The sequence below is a fragment of the Polypterus senegalus genome, chromosome 1 (genome assembly GCF_016835505.1).
Source record: "Polypterus senegalus isolate Bchr_013 chromosome 1, ASM1683550v1, whole genome shotgun sequence".
NCBI lineage: Eukaryota > Metazoa > Chordata > Cladistia > Polypteriformes > Polypteridae > Polypterus > Polypterus senegalus.
Window position 1 is genome coordinate 89,380,760 of NC_053154.1, and position 16,640 is coordinate 89,397,399.

At 38.8% G+C, this 16,640-nt stretch overlaps 1 protein-coding gene across 1 annotated transcript in view; it reads right to left on the reverse strand.

Moving 5' to 3' along the window:
- Window positions 1–15,698, reverse strand: part of LOC120525736 (Golgi-specific brefeldin A-resistance guanine nucleotide exchange factor 1-like) — a 235,662-nt gene extending 219,964 nt beyond the window's left edge. Inside the window, exon 1 of the mRNA XM_039748336.1 lies at window positions 15,462–15,698. The gene's annotated coding sequence lies outside the window, so the exon portion shown is untranslated. The remainder of the gene's footprint in view (window positions 1–15,461) is intronic.
- Window positions 15,699–16,640: the final 942 nt, after the last annotated feature.

Consider the following 16,640-nt stretch of genomic DNA (forward strand, 5'->3'; position numbering starts at 1 on the left):
TACAGTGTAAAGTCACAAGTAGACTGCAGAGCTTCCTGTGTTTGATCAACACTGGCACGCTGACACAGCACATGTGTACTGAAGTGACTTGAGCTGAAGATGGAAGCTCCTGTTGCACCCTACGCAACTGTGTTTGATCGTATTCAGGAAAATAACCCAGTTGCCCCACAGGAGAAAGTCTTTCCGAGGCTAGGACATAAAGCTTATGAAACCATTTTTGGACAAAGGCATAGCCCTAAAGACAGTTGCGTGGAGCTTCCACCTGGAGCTGAAGGCACTTCAGTAAAAAAAAAATTATCCTATTTAAAGTGTAGGGCATGGATGAAACATTCTAATGCTCTGCTTTAAGGTGAACTGTACATGACACAAATGTGAAGAAACACGAATAAATGGATGTCCCAGCTGGGAATGGTACCATTGTCTTAACCGTCTGGGAGGCCAATATGACTGAACAATGGAAGGAAGCTCAGAAATACATGCCTCCCCAAACCGCTTCAGGACCCATTCTCATAACTGCAAGGCATCATTGGATTTGCGGTGCCATGAAGCAATCCTCTTGGGTCCATGAGTGTCACCAGAGGGTGCTACAGGGAGTTACACTCTCTGCTTTAACGAACTTCCAATTGACCTGGAAGTACTTCCACTGGGCTATGCCCTCGCACGGGAAGTACTCCCCAGGTCAATTATAAAAGGAGCCACTCGACCTCACTCAAGTTAAGTCTGAGTCGAGTGGAAGAGGAAATAAAGACAGATGGAAGGAATAATTGTTGATTGTGATTATCATCTTGTTGAGAAAGGTATGTGGGAAGAATAAATAACCTTTCGAACCCATGACTCTGTGTGTTTGTGTGTGTGTCAGTTGTACCTGGGATTTTGGGCTCTGCAGCGCCCCCATCTTCTGCAACAAGTAAGAACAAACATCTAAAATACTGCACTATAAGTCACCAAATCCATACTTCACATTCTGTCAAATACTGCACAAGAAAAACAAAATATACCATTTAATATGACTGTGTAGTAGTTTAATTGGCTGCATGTAGTCTCGCTACAACAGATGTATTATTATTATATACACATGTGAAGACATGCATGAGAGAATTTTGCTTAAAACTAGGTGGCAACAAGTTAACGGCACACACTGTCACATTTCTAAGCCAGTCCAATGTCTCATGAAGGCAGAACTCAAAGTAGGGGTGATGATAATATAGTGCTCTTGCCAACTGGATCCGACAAAGAGCAAGCTTCAGATTACGATAAACATGCTACGTTTGTGAAAATCTGAACTGCAAAATATACATTTGACGTAAATGATGTATCACACTCCATCAAAAGTAGGTGAAAAGGACAGTCGTTAAGAAAGATGATAATGAAGAGCCCTTGTAGTGACCTGTGGCGAGATCCTGCACCTCAAACATGATGCATATTGCACACCCCTAACCAGTACTACAATTTTGACTTTGGTACCGATACCAGCTTTCGTACCACAGTACCAATACAATGTTAAGGTAAATAATAGGTAAATCCCCCTATGCTCCAGAATACATGTATGCCTCACTGCTCTGTCACATATTTTTATAAGGAGCAGGGAATATATCCCCGTGTGAGTTTCCAGCATGTCAGTATATAAACATATGTTCAACAACTCCCCCTGGGTAATGTGAGCCTGAAAACATATTACATCCAAAAGTACCTTCTTGGAAATCAAATCATAATCAACCATATACTCCAGTACTGAAATTAGCCTGATGCTGATACCATACCATTAAAAAAAAAAATGTGATTTTCAGTACCACACAATACAATAAACCATTGGCTTGTATTTCATCATTTTTATGTATATTCTGCAAACAAGATTCAAAATTTTCAGCCATTGCTGCAAACTACATTTACCTCGGTTATTATATAAAAGCGAACACATCGCACCCACAGTTAGACTGACAACCGTCTCCCCACCATTTTGGAATGCAGAGCAGGTGCTGCCACCTATCGGCAACAAAAATAATTTTTAGTGAAGTCTCTGCATTAAACTTAAGTTATTGTGCAATTTTCATTACGCTATTAGATCTGGACCACCCTATATATTTTACAAATAATTTTTTGATTGCAGTGATCCTTAAAGTCAAAATTTCCACACAATGCACAATAACCCAGAGCCCCTGATGACAAAGTTACTTCAGAAACCAGTAGCCCCTAAACCAAACATTAAACAATTTTTTCCATTTAAAATTTCCTATGGAGAAATATCAGTTATAAATAATTTACAATGCTTTGTACCATTCTCAATTTTTCACCAGGGAAAGTAGTGCTGGGTGGTATACCGGTTCATACCAAAAAAGTATTTTTGTTATGATATGGATTTTTCTTATACCGGAACACCAGTTTAAATAGCCTAAACAACGCTTCGGAATGTGGTGCAGTGGGAAACTGTTTAAGGGGGACCTTTTTCACTGCTGCTGTCTCTCTCTCTCTCTCTCTCTCTCCTCGCCCGATCGCGGCACACCACCTTCTGTCTCCACAGCTCATCCTTTACCGGCGTTGCTAGCGGAGCCGTTGCAGCACGAACTGCTTTCTGCCAACTTCTTCACTGAGCCGCAGCTTGTGCTGCCTTCACCTTCCTGGTGTCTGTTTTCCCTTCTTTAACCTCCTTGTGTTCTATCTTTTTTGCTTCCCCCTATCCTGCCAGCTCATAAATATACATCTCCATGGGCGCAGCGCCTTATTAACACACTGCAGTAAGCCGATGAAGCAACAGAAAACAATCGGGTGCGACTTGCCCCAATCACCTCATCAACTCCCCGCGGTTGTGCACTTAGTATGGTCAACAAGTTTGTGTTGAAGGAAAAAAAAAAAAAAAATCAGAGAATGGACAAAACTTTCAAAGAAGCAGGTAGAGCATAATTCCTCAAACTCTGCCTTTGTAGCCAGCACCAATTAAGCACACAGCTCCAAGAGGATAGCTCTTAGAAACTGAAATCGACGTAGAAGCCAGTCATCATAATCATCATCATCCATAAATAATCGCTCTGTTCTAATTCTTCCATTTGCAAGGTCTTCTAATAACACTAAAGCAGCTATGGTAGTTGGAACAGTTTGGCCATTCTGTTAATTATACCGTTACAGAATGAGTACAATCAATTGAATTAAATTTGTAAGTGATATCCAATTAATTTCAGTGTATATGAAAATTCCCACATCATGGATGCGAATATGAAATAGGGTAACTGCACAGGAACAGTAGCACTGCTATGATGCTGGGTGCCGCCAGTTTGCAAAACCAAGCAGAAAAGTGATTTCAAAATTTGACGTCAAGTTTAGTTTTATACATCTTGATGGAAGCGTGGAAAATAGCATATGCAACATTTTTGTGTGTCCACACCATTTATACATGAGGCCCCGAAAAAGAAGCACACCGGAAGCATGTAGCATAGGATAAGCCAAAAGTGCCTCAAGTAACTACTTACATTTACTTAGCTTTGGCAATAGTTCTTTAAGTACTTTAAAGCTGGTTAACAAGAGAAATTCATTTAAGTGACTATTGCTGAGACAAAAGAGCCACTGAATTTCTTCAGACAGAACAGACAAATGACTAAACTCTTTTGACAGTTGCCACCATTATTTGACTTCAGTGCACTGGCAAGTAATAATGTTTCAGTACATCAGCTAGGTAAATATGATGGACTAGTTTGTTAAATGCATTTGCTAGCTTTACTCCCGACAGAGTTGCATTTTCACCCTTTGTTTATATATTTATGCCAGGGCTAGCAACTTGCAACTGTAAATCTAATAAAAAAAATAAATAAATTATTATAGCAATTGTTGAAATTGGGCAGCAATAACATCCTATATAAACAAATACCACTTTTATAAAGCCATTTTCTCCAATCACTAAATTTTACATGAATCACATTCAATCATGCGGTTTCAATAACAAGTATTTTATTAATCCAGTTCTGCTGATTCAAACTGAAAAAGAGTTCATGGCACAGCAGCAGCACAGGGGTTGGGTCTTTTGAAGAAACAGTTTTTGTTGAAGTTTAGAATGCCAAATGCACAGCTCAGCAAAATCCTGGTTGTAACATTAAAGGTATGAAATACGTATGTCTTAACTAAAACAGCTATGGACTATTTCCACATTCTCTCAAGCTGATCTCTGTCCTGCCTCCCTCAATGAGTGCGTTATCCTGAATGGTGCCTATGAAGTCTTGCACAGTCTTCACCTTCAATGTCTGAAAGAAAAACTAAGTATATATATATTTATATATATATTTATTTATATATATTATATATTTTTTTTTAAGCAGATGAGGTTTCCAGTGAACACATTTGCATGTTACACTGAACCTTTTGCACAGAATTTTGAATGGATTATTAAAGTACACTTGTGTGGTGACACATACATGCGCATGAAAGAAAACTTCAGGGCTCATCAAACAGTAATTACACATCAAGCCAGGTGTTGGAGTCGTCGCTCTTCCTTCTTCTGAAGAAAGGACGATTGCATGGCAGACCACCATCAATATCACCTCTGCCTTGTCTTCTTGAAAAACGGCTCCATCGCCATCTAGAACTCAGTTTCACACTGACTTGAGTAAGACTTCTACACTTGTTTTTTCTCTCTCATTGATTTTTTTTTTTTTTTGGTTATACAGGAATCACCTAGGTGCCCCAACTCTTTATGATCTTTGTTGACTCCTTATTACAGTGGTAAGGTAGTGATCAAGACATCTTGTAGGTTACATTTTAAAAAGTGAAAAGCTGCCGACAAGCAAGTTTATATAGTGTCTTTGTCAAGCTCACAGCACTTAATATCATTGTGCATATTTTCAGCCCATCATGGGTTTTACAAAGTTCAAATGTGATAATGACAACAAGCAGCTCTAGGAACTTAAAAATCATCTCAGAGTTATTCAAATGGGATCTGTCTCTTCAGCACTCTCCGAAACCACAGCATTTACACAGTGACACTGTCATCCTGCAGTCACACCCGTCTCAGATTTAAAAAGTAGACAGACTTCATGCACAAGTGAGAAAGCAGCAAGTGAACCCATGGCCAGGTCAGAATCGTTTAGAGTCTTCTGAAGCTGCATTTAAACTGCATTTTGGAAATTCAAACTTCGGGGTGCCATACATATCCATTATATAGAGAGAAATCCTGAAATGTTTTCCTCAAAAAAACAATTTCTTAATGATATGTACTATATGTACTGACAGAATGTAAGACTTAAGTATTTATACAGGCTATGAACCTTATAAATTAAAGTATTGTGACTGAAGATTTATCTAGTATGTTTTATATATGATGCTTTAATACTTATGCTGTCCATTATAAGGCACAGTAGGGGATTTATCCACTCTTTTTAATCAAACGTTAGTGATGAATCTCGTTAATTAAAATGAACGGATCTTTTTCCTTTCAGCAGAATATAAATATAATGTACAAAGCATGTTAATATAGCCCAGTGATGAAGTTATGAAGCTTAATCGTCATCTCTACGGTGGACGCGCAATATACACGTTTCATACATAATATATAATCTGATATATTTGTTTTCTATTTGAACTGGTTTCATTGTTATACAGCACACAACGTTTTGTTGTTATTGTGAGTGTACACAAAAAAATTATAGACACTTAATGTAACCGATTCGAACGATGAAATTATTCTTGTCTGTATGACCAAAAAGTTTTGAACGAGTTATTGAAGGAGAAGTGATTGCACCGACGCTTTCATCTTAGATTTTCATGCAGTATACTTCACTGCATTCAACTAACCACACGCAGTCAGTCCATACAAACGCTTGAAAATGCGCACATTTAATATAGACATTATAGTTTACATGCAATATCGAGAAGCCCTTTCATTTCAAGTTGCATTCAACATTAAAATGTGGCTACGCCACTGGTAACGTTATAGCGTTTTATTTATGAGATGATTATCACATTTCTGATAAAAAAACATGCAACCAAGGCCAAATTATGACAAACAGAAAAGATTAATTTAATTAATTAGTAATCGTTTTATTAAATTGACTATAAAGAATTCGACTTTCTTACCTTTCCTTGTGGTTTTTGAAGTGCCGGATGAAATTTGATGTTGTGTTGTCGTGTCTGATACTCTCGCGTTGCATTCTCTGCATCTGGCAAATCTTTTTTTGTTAGTACGGTCTAGTTCAAAGTCCTTATAGCCAAATGTGACTATATGAGGAGCTCGACTATTGTCTGCCATGTTTGGCGCGGTTTGAGTTGTGCAGCGTTCTTCTTCTTCTTCTTCTTCTTGGTAACGTTAAGAGTTGTGCAGCGTTAAGGGCGCAGGCGCCAATTATGGTGCTGCTGAGTCATAATTATTTTATTAAACGAATTATATTTAAAAGTTCAAGTCATTGTCGAGTCTTCCACTTTAAGTCAAGTCAAGTCTCAAGTCACTTACTCTCAAGTCAAAGTCAAGTCAAGTCATTTTCTTACTTCAATGAAGCAAGTCTCAAGTCCTGAAAATTGTGACTCGAGTCAAGTCATGTGACTCGAGTCCCCCATCTCTGGCTGCCCGAGAACCGGCTGTCAGCCGTCAGCTGCTGCTAGCTTACCACCAAAAAGTCGATGTGCAAAATTGTTGAACCATGCAACCTATCTTGAAATATCAAAATATTTATTCTAAAAAAAAAAAAAAGTCAATAAATAGGTTACGTAAATAAAATTATCTAAAAGAGAACCTACTAAATTATTTGTCATTTAAGCCATTAGGAGTAAACATATCCAATGCCTTTCCCATTTAATCTGTTTTTTTTTTTTGTTCCATCATTATTGCGATTGTAAGCCAAACATGACTGGTATGTGCAACCTTAAGAAAAAAATATTTTGGGTTTTGGTAAGTAATACCATAAAAATGGCACGTTCATTTTGAAGTTTTCTCTTTAAACGTATTCATATTTGCATGTGTAGCTTATTTTGACAAGGCAGCACAAATCAACAGAACAGGAGCAGCCGTGGACAGACCAGTTTTGGCCGCTTTGTTATCAGGGCACCTCTGCCACTGGTAATGGAATACCTGCTCATACAAAGGATGACTCATCCTTTGGCCGATGAGAAAGAAACAATCAATTTTTTTGTTACTACGCATGCACCAAAAAGGTACCATGCTAGAGTTATTTTTGACAGTGGTCGTACTTTATACTTAGCCCCCTTACAGTGGCTCCAAAGGGCCAAACACAAAAAAACACACACAATGAAATTAAACAACATGCAATTAAGAACTTAAAAGTGAGAGGATTAAATTAACGGCAGTTCGTTTTGAAGTTTACACAATGTCTTAGCGGAGTGTCCATACATTTTTTGTGTACAGGAGAGCAAGATGTTGCAGAAGGCTCCCAACCTTCGGATTTCGGCACTCTTGGTCATAGATTTGGGGTTGAGGAGGGAGGCATGGAAATATGAAACCCCTCCCCTGTTGATGGATATGAATAAATACAAAACAGCTTTGCACAATATAAACAAAGCAGCCCCCTCGAGATGGCAATGATTTTGATTTTTTTTTTAAAAAACAATCATGATTTTGCTATAGAAGCATTGAGATAGATTAACAACCGAGTAGGAGAATGTTATGCCCTTATAATGGAAGAATATTTAGGACAAAAATAAATAAGCAAAATAAATCAAAGAACTGTGAAATATGGCAAAAGCATAATAGCACTAAATATGGGAGCTTCAAAGTTCTCCCCATGTCTCCAGGGGTTTCCATCCATGGTACATGGACACGCAGGTTAGGTGCTTTGGCAGTACTAAATTGTGTGTGTGTGTGTGTATGTTCACCCTATGCTAGCTGGGACTGGCTCCGGCAGACCCCCGCAACCCTGTTCAGGACAAAGCAGGTTTGAAAATGACTGACAAAGGAATAAGGAACAAAAGGCATATTTCGTGAGCCATTTAATTATTTATACTTGCATTTCATGTTATTTAGTGCCACCAGGGGTGTGGAAATCAAATTTGTTTCTACTTGTCCACGTACAAGTAAACTTAGAAAATCCACTTGTCCGCCAGTTAAATTCACTTGCCCATAAACAAATAACAAAAGTGAAAAAGTTTATTTTTTCTGATTTCTTTTATTGATACTAAAACTAAAACTGCCTTCCATTTTAAAACTGAAAAAAGTTCTTTCAGGGAGTAGTATTTTGCCACCTTGCTCTAGAACATTATATAAAAGATCCCCTTATTTTAACTGGCTAATAAACAATGCCTTCATTATAGCTACACTAGTTCTTTTTTCATATATTACAGTTACATAACAGAACACTGTCCTGATTCATGTTCTTCAGCTTTTGTCTTGCAACATCTTCTCCCCCAAGAATCTTTACCATCTCAGACAGCATGGGCTGAATGCTGTTCATTTCTGCTTGAGCTGAACTGCATGGTTCCTGGACTGATGGTCCTGCAGAAGTGGATGCTGATGACTTTTCAGGTTTTTTATGAGTGATGTGCCTGTTGCCAGATGACAGCCAGAATTCCACAGCTGGTCAAGGGTCAAACTCTTCTAAAGAAGCAGTATTGAACAGACAGCATAACGCTCAACCCTTCGAGCATTCAGCTTTAGAAAACGCTTTTTCAATTGAACCAACTTTTTTCTTACTTTTAGACTCATGTCTCTATCTGACGTACTAAACCCCCAGTTCCTATCCTTTTTCTTTCTGCACATAACCAATCACCACACGATAAACGTATTTGTGAAATTAAAACTAGTTATAAGCTTAGACCTCTGAATGGATGGCATAATTAAACATGTATAACGAAAATTGTTTTTAAAGTTCTGAAAACTGAGGTCTAGGTTTATAACTAGTTTTAATTTCACAAAGACGTTTATCGTGTGGTGATTAGTTATATGGAGAAAGACAAAGGCTAGGAACTGGGGGTTTAGTACGTACGGTAGACACAGCAAACATGCAATAAAGAAAAAGCCTGCTCAGAAAAACATCCATTGAATTCTTCGTTCGTATCTCCTACCTCCAGATCACGAACCCAACATTTACACAATATTTCAGTTAAACCTGTGCGATACCCATTCAAATACAGTATCCAGTTTTTTGGAGCCTCGTCACACTTGCCATAAACTTCTCTACACTGAATGTAGACCTGAGAACCCCTTAATGCAAGGGAGCAGCACTACAGTCATGCCACCGTGCCCCCCGCCACCCATGTCTAATACATGCTTTAATGCATTTCATCGTGAAAAAGATATCAAGTATTTATCTTAGTATTCTGAATGTTCATTGAGCAGGAATATCATGAAGTCAATGTGCGGCGATTGCTGCCACCGCCTCTCACTGCAAGAGAAAGTCAGTTTAAGAAGCGCGCAGAGATTAACAACTAGGTCAGGGAACACTTAATATAAAGCATTTAATGTGCTACATTAATTTATGACGGGGTTTGAGAAAATCTAGTAAATGAAACATTCATTTTAAGATGAAATTTAGTTTAAGTCAACATGTCGACTTTAATCTCGACATTTACATTTTTTTGTCTTCACTGTGTCCGTATTTTTTTCACAATGGCCTTATTCGAATGACGTATTCGAAATTCAGCAAGAGGTTACATTTCCAAAGAATATTACCGATGTTGTCGGGAAAAAAAATAATCGCGTCTAAGTGAAGATTTTTTATTGATATTTCATAACATTTGGAAACCGTCAGAATGTTTTCTTTATTTTTAAAAAACTGACAGTGCAAAACCAACTTGTTTTATATGAAAAATTCTCTAATCAAAAACGATCTATAGACAGCTCATCAAAATTGATGTCACGCAGTAAATTTCTTAACTACTCAATATATCACAACCTACGCGAAATCACAAATTTCATAAAGGATCAAATGCCTAACAAGCTTTATGTGGTGCATTGTAGGTGAAATGACCGCATTTTTATGTAGAAAAAAGTTTTAATATATAAAAGTTATCGATTATAATTAAAAATCATCAAATTACATCGTAATGTCGGCATGAAAAAATGACCGCATCTCCAAGCGTGTAAATAGTAGGGTAAAATACTTATGTAAGACCACAAGAGTGCTTCCCCTTTGAAAAATCAGCCATCATTTTGTAAACAATATTGAATACCAATTTGAGACATGAAGAACATGCCTAAGTAAACTGTTTCTGCACGAAGTACATACCCAAATGTTTAAAATTTGAAAGTAGTGGTAAAAATGTGCCCTGCACTGCACATTTAATTCTTTTTTTCTCCAGAAAAATTGCACTTGTCCGCGGACAACTGAAACCAGAAAACATGCTTGTCCGACGGTCAATTTACCCGTTTCGGACAAGTCGGGCGTTGGATTTCCGCACCCCGAGTGCCACATTTCTCAATACAGTGGTACCTCGGTATACGTCTACTTTGGAAGAAGTCCAACTTGGTATACGACCTTTGTTTGGAATACAACTTGCATGCTACCCTTGTTTACCTCTCTCAGACAAAGCCACGACTGCCCACGAGCGTCAGTGCGCCAGTTGCTAGCATTCAGTGAACAACCCGCGCTATAACTCTCTGTGAATTTTCACGTGAGTGGTATAGCGGGTCTACAGCTCCTGTCAAAGGCCAGTTTTAAAATAAATAATCACTGTGCTTGTGGCTTGGTGAGGGGGTGTGGTGGTTGTGTGGCTGAAGCGGTTGTCGGGACGATTTGCGATGTGGGTGTTTCTCACCAAAGTGCACAGGTGAGACACCATCTGCATTCGTGATTGTTCCTGGGGTTGCTTATCTTGATCAATAGAAGTGTGAGTCGGCTAGAAGGGGAAGAAAAAGAAAGAACGGACGGGAGGTTGAAAGAGAGAGCGTTGCAGCTGAACAGGGAGACTGGGTGTTGTGTCGACACCCAGGGAATAGTAGTAGTGGTCACTCCCACTGAGTGATCATGGAGCGGGATTGACTGAAAGGAGGGTGACTCTCCGCGTAAGGACTTGGGCGAGTGTATTCCCCAGCATAAGCGCCCTGGTCGCTGTGGATCCCAAGTCGCTATCAGGAGGAGCCTACTGGAGCCAGGGATCGGAGAGGTGAATTGAACAGCTGAAGCAGGCAGAGTGAAGGTCAGCTGCAAGTAGGGCAACTCCCCTGTTGAGAAGTAGGGGGGCCGCCAGGTAAAAAGGTACCGAGCTTCTTGTTTTTTTTTTTTTAAGAATGCGTCCTGCTCGATTTCAACCTCATTTTTAAGAAGACTTTTTTTCTATTGTTTTTAACCTCCGTTTCACTTCTAATTTTTGGGATTATTTATTGGAACTTTGGACACTGCACTTTAATTTGAACACTTTGTTTTAATAAAAGCACTTTGCACTTTTTCATCATCCCCATGCTTTGTTGTGCCTCACTGCTAAGCTCATCGGTAACATTACCGATGGTGTAGGGTTCAAGGGCTCCCCGACAGGTGGGAGCATACAGCAAACCCGCATCTTCACAACGTGATTTTGTGTTTTTTCACATAAATTTGAATTGATTGTTGAAAAGTATGAAGATGGCATGCATATCCAGGACATGGCTGTTGCATACCGTTTGCCGAAAACGACGGTATCTACGATTGTGAAAAACAATGACATTATTAAAATGTAAAGTGAGGTTACATTTTCATTTATTTCATCTAATTGCTTTTCTATTTATGTATTTTAGTATTAAGCAGTGTTTAAATTATTTTATACAACCCCATCAATGTATAATATGCCAATAACAATAGGATTTTTTTTCATGGGAACGGATTAATCATTTCCCTTTATTTCTTATGGAAAAAAATTAGTTTGGTATACGTCCCGTTTGGTATAAGTCCAAGGATCTGGAACGGATTAAGGACGCATAACGAGGTACCACTGTATTTTCATTTTATTTGTGTATTTATCCATGCATCCATCCAATTCCTAAACCCATTATATCCCGAGTAGAGGCTCAGTCACAGGGAAGCTGAAGCCTATCCCAGGAAGGTTAAAGCTCTTTTCTTTTCTCTGTGCCAATTAAATATCACATAAATCTCATTCATCAGATTACAGTGTGCCAACTTTGCCAGTCAGTATGACCCATGTAACCATTTTGGTTTGAGAAAAACTGAAATTTTAAAAAGACATCCATCAAGTTATTAAACCTAAGGAGGTGCCATTTAACCCTGAGCATAAGAGTGAAACCCATTCATTGGACACAGCATGTTTACCAGGCAATTTGACCCATGAACTCACTTTGGACCAAGCAAATCTCAATTGCAACATAAAAAAAGGAATCTTGTCACAAAGTTACTGTCTGTTATACCTGCATTTTTATCACTCTTTAATATTGTCTTTTTTTATCAGTATGCTGTTGCTGGAGTATGTGAATTTCCCTTGGGGGTTAATAAAATATCTATCTAGTAATTTAAATATATATCATTCCTGAAAGCAGAAACCATGTACACACATTTCATGCATATACTGTAGTAAAGTGAAGTATTTCTGTGTTTATGGGTAATCAGTCAGTGTTTAATTTACATATACTGTAAATAGAGATTCGAGTGATTGATTACTTGGCAAAATTATGCAGTCATTCTGTTCCATAGAAATGTGCTCATTTAGAGAGTATCATCTGAAAAGACTCAGAAATTAGTTTGAGAAAATAATAAGAATACTAACACTCCAGTAAACTTACATAGGCATCAGGTTTCACTGAAAAAAATTAAGGGGTCCTTTAAGCATATTTATATGAATATTAAAATCATCCAACAGGACTACTTTTTCATTACTTATAACTACTGAAATATGTGCTAACAATGAGAAAGGCTGGAAAATCACTAAGTTATGTCAGTAAATACTGTAAATAACATCATTATATGTACTATAACTACAGTATGAATATTATTCATTGCACATCTTTTTAGTATTATTCATTGGATATATTTTTAGTAATATTAAATAGGGATGTTTACAGGGCAATATTATAGTCATGGGGGATTTGAAATACCCAAATATTAAACTTTATTACCTTCCAAATAACAGAGCACAACAGCTGTAGTTTTTGAAAGTAGTCAAGTGTCTGTTTTAAGGATAAGGATGGCAAACTGCTGCACAACCCTCTACAGAGCCTGTTAAACATCAAAGTTAATCCTAGTCATGAAAAATGGGAAAGTAACAAATTTACCAATCAATGTAAGACAGGTAGTCACATTGGTCTGTGCAAAACTCAACTGCAACTTAAAGGCATCTGCATGTTCTCAAAACTTTAACAACCAGGGTGATCGAATGCCATTTAATCTTTTGCAGTGCCCATTAAACACCACGGTTAAATTCCTTCATTGCCAAATTTAGCAGTCAGTCTGACCCATGTAACCACACTGGGACAGCAAAAAAACACTTTTAACAAACTGTACTTTAATAAAGGTATTCATTTTTCTCTGGCAATTAGTGGGTCAGTGGTATAAAACTCTGTATAATGCCAGTCAATCATCACATTGAAATCTGTTCACTAGATATATGAGAATGACAAATTTGCCAGTCCACTTGACCCATGTTCAACTGCAATTAAACAAAGGCACCTTCTCAAAACTAGTGGAGCCCAATGGCACAGAACCCTCTGTAGTGCCCATTAAACATCGAATTCCATTCACTAAATATGGAAATGTGCCAACTTTGCCCATCAATTTGACACATGTACCCAACTCATATAACAAAAGCATCGTCTTGTCACAAATCAGTGAAACTTGGGGCTGCCCAACATCACCTAACACTTTACTGTGCCCATTAAACATCAGAGTACATCTTACTCATTAGATATGACAGTCTGCCAAGTTTGTAACTGAGCTGGGCAAAACTGAACTGCCATTTAACAAAGGCATTTGTCTTGTCGCAAAACTTTGAAGATTAAGTTGGTCCAATTTAACGTTACTCCTTTGTATCCGATCAGGTATGAAATGTGGAAAACTGATTTTTTCCCCTCCAAATAAAAGGCCCATTTTAGTGGCGCACGTTAATATCTTTTTATGCTGCAGAATAGTTTAACTGGCACTTAACGATGAAATTGTGTAAAGACGACACTGGCTGGACGCGAATAACTTCAGGCTCACGTCCTTCACATATCTCTGTGGGCTTTACACCAGACCACCTAAAGACTCCGGTTGAAGGGTCCAATGGCTCACACTGTTAGGGAAAACTCCGATCCCCGAGACCTCCAGTTAGATCACAAACACGCAACATCGAGGCGGCAACTGAACTGACGACCAAAGCTTCACCCCGTATAGGCCTACATGGAGTAGGATTACTGTCAAAAACAACTCCATCGGGCCACCTTGGTGGCACACGCGTTGTAACAAAACTCGATTGTTTCTTCCTCTATAGAGGATGCCTCGTGCATCCAATGACGTGTTTTTGACAGTTCACGCTTGAGAATTGTACACGTAACTTTCGGAATCGCAAGCATCATTTTTAGAAACGCGAGCGTAACAGACACGTGTGAAATGTAAATTTGACACATTATTACGAATTATTTTTGAAAGCGACTTTACTCCACATAAGTTACCATCCGTCTCAACGCGCCCGTTAAACTTCGCACTTCGGACCCTCTTATCTGATGCACTTCCGATAGCACGCGAACGCAGTTTTACAGTTAACAAACGTCTCATTTGCTGTAGAAGCTCAAATATATGTGGACGTATATAAGCAAGAAAACGTCTTGCATACGCATGTGTACATTTGGGTCTTCGCTAAAGGACAAATACAATAACAATGTTGAATGAACACCGCACAACAAAAAAGGCTAGTGACGGTACTTCAACATCCTCCTCGGACAGCTAACTAATTTCCTAACCCCAATCATAGAATAAAAAAAGTATACATTTGCTTACTGCAAATACTGTATTAACTCACATTAATTTCAACGCGACCTCCAAAGGTTCATCGAGATTGAGATATTAAAAGAAGGATAAAAGCGTGGTCGTTCACTCGTTTTGTGCCGACGAGAAGTGAAGTGTGCGCGAGTGTCCACAATGTTCGACCAAAGTTAAGATGGTTTTCGGCTGCTATTCACGCTTTCTTCCGAGTGGGGAGCACCGTAGTCCGTGTCCATAAGAAGACATGAAACAAACTCCGTTCGCCATAATTTTTTTTCGAAGCCCTTATGAACGCGCTATATGCTTTACGCAGGTAAGTAAGTTGTCTCGGTTATCTTCAGTTCGTTTTCTAAAATTCATGAAAAAGTTGCAACTGGCAAAACAAATGACAACACCGTGAGACATTTACAAAGGGAATCCGACAGCTATAACATTAACCAAAAATAAATATGTTACCACCAACAAAGCAACAGCTTAAAAAACGAATACACATTCAAAATGAGTAAGAACATTTACCGGTAATGCACTTCAAACAAAGAGAGCGTGCGCCCTTGTTGAGGAAAACGCTAACACGAGTGCCCGCTAAAACACGTGACACGGTGAGCACCCGGGATGGGATTGCAAGAGCGGGTGTTGAGAGTCCGCTACTCTCCTTACCAGAGTTCGGCGTCGGTTCTTCTTGGCTTGCGGGCGACCTCAGTAGCGTAGCCGACTGAGTCTTCGTTGTGTGGAAAGGCACAAAGAGATGGCCACCCCAGTCTTGTGTACTATTTGCCAGTTATATTTACCCCAGTTTTGTGGACTATTTACCAGTTATATTTATTTCTTTAATAATACAACAGTGGAGATACCGCACTGAGCTACACAAGAACACTTCTCTTTTTCTTTTATCTCCCAACTCCACCCACCAAATTTCTTCTCCCTTAAATAATCTATCAGCTAACTTTATTGGAATTTCCTGACATGAACTCCTGCTTATAGGATGATGCAATCGAGGGTAATATTGCCAGCACTGCCGTATGATTAAACAGATTTGAAAGGAAATGAGGATCTGGCAAAGGAGTTTGATTGGTAATAATTAAAAATGAGGTGCAATGGACCTTGACAGGTAACCCGTAATAATTACATTGCCTTTTCATTATTACTTATGAAACAAATACTATTGTAGTGATCTGGCCAGAATATTCATAAAGCATGGTGAATTGGAAGGATCGTATTTTGTAAAGCAGATGTATTCTTGACACAGATTAGCACCATTATGCCTCTAGTTGCAAAGCAGCAGCTACATGATGTCTGGGGCAGGAATTCACATATTGCTAGTTTGTGGCCATTTGTTGTGATTTGCTTGTGGTATTCATTCCATCTGTGGGTTTTGTTGTTTAGTGCATGGTGGTGCAATACCCTATTGAATTACTTCCCCAGTCAGTGAGTATTGGGAACAAGTACTCCTCGGCCCAAACTATACTGTATCTTTGGCTATGACAGTGTAACAAAGCATGAGGGCGACAGCACAATTAGACTCATCACCAACGATGATAAGTTTGCCTTCATGACAGAGATAAAAAACCTGAACGTATGGTGCCATGACAACAACCTTTTCCTGAAAGTTGGCAAAATAAAGGAGGTCATTGTTGACTTCAGGAAGAACAAAGACAGACATACTCCTCTCCACATCAGTGGCTCCCCCAGCTTCAGATCACTAACTTTCTTTCGTGGTCTGTCAACACCACCTACATCCTCCAAATGGCTCAGCAAAGGCTGTTTTCCTGAGGAGGCTAAAGAGATTTGGGATGGAAACCAAAATACTGGTGAGCCTCTACTGCTGCAATATTCAAT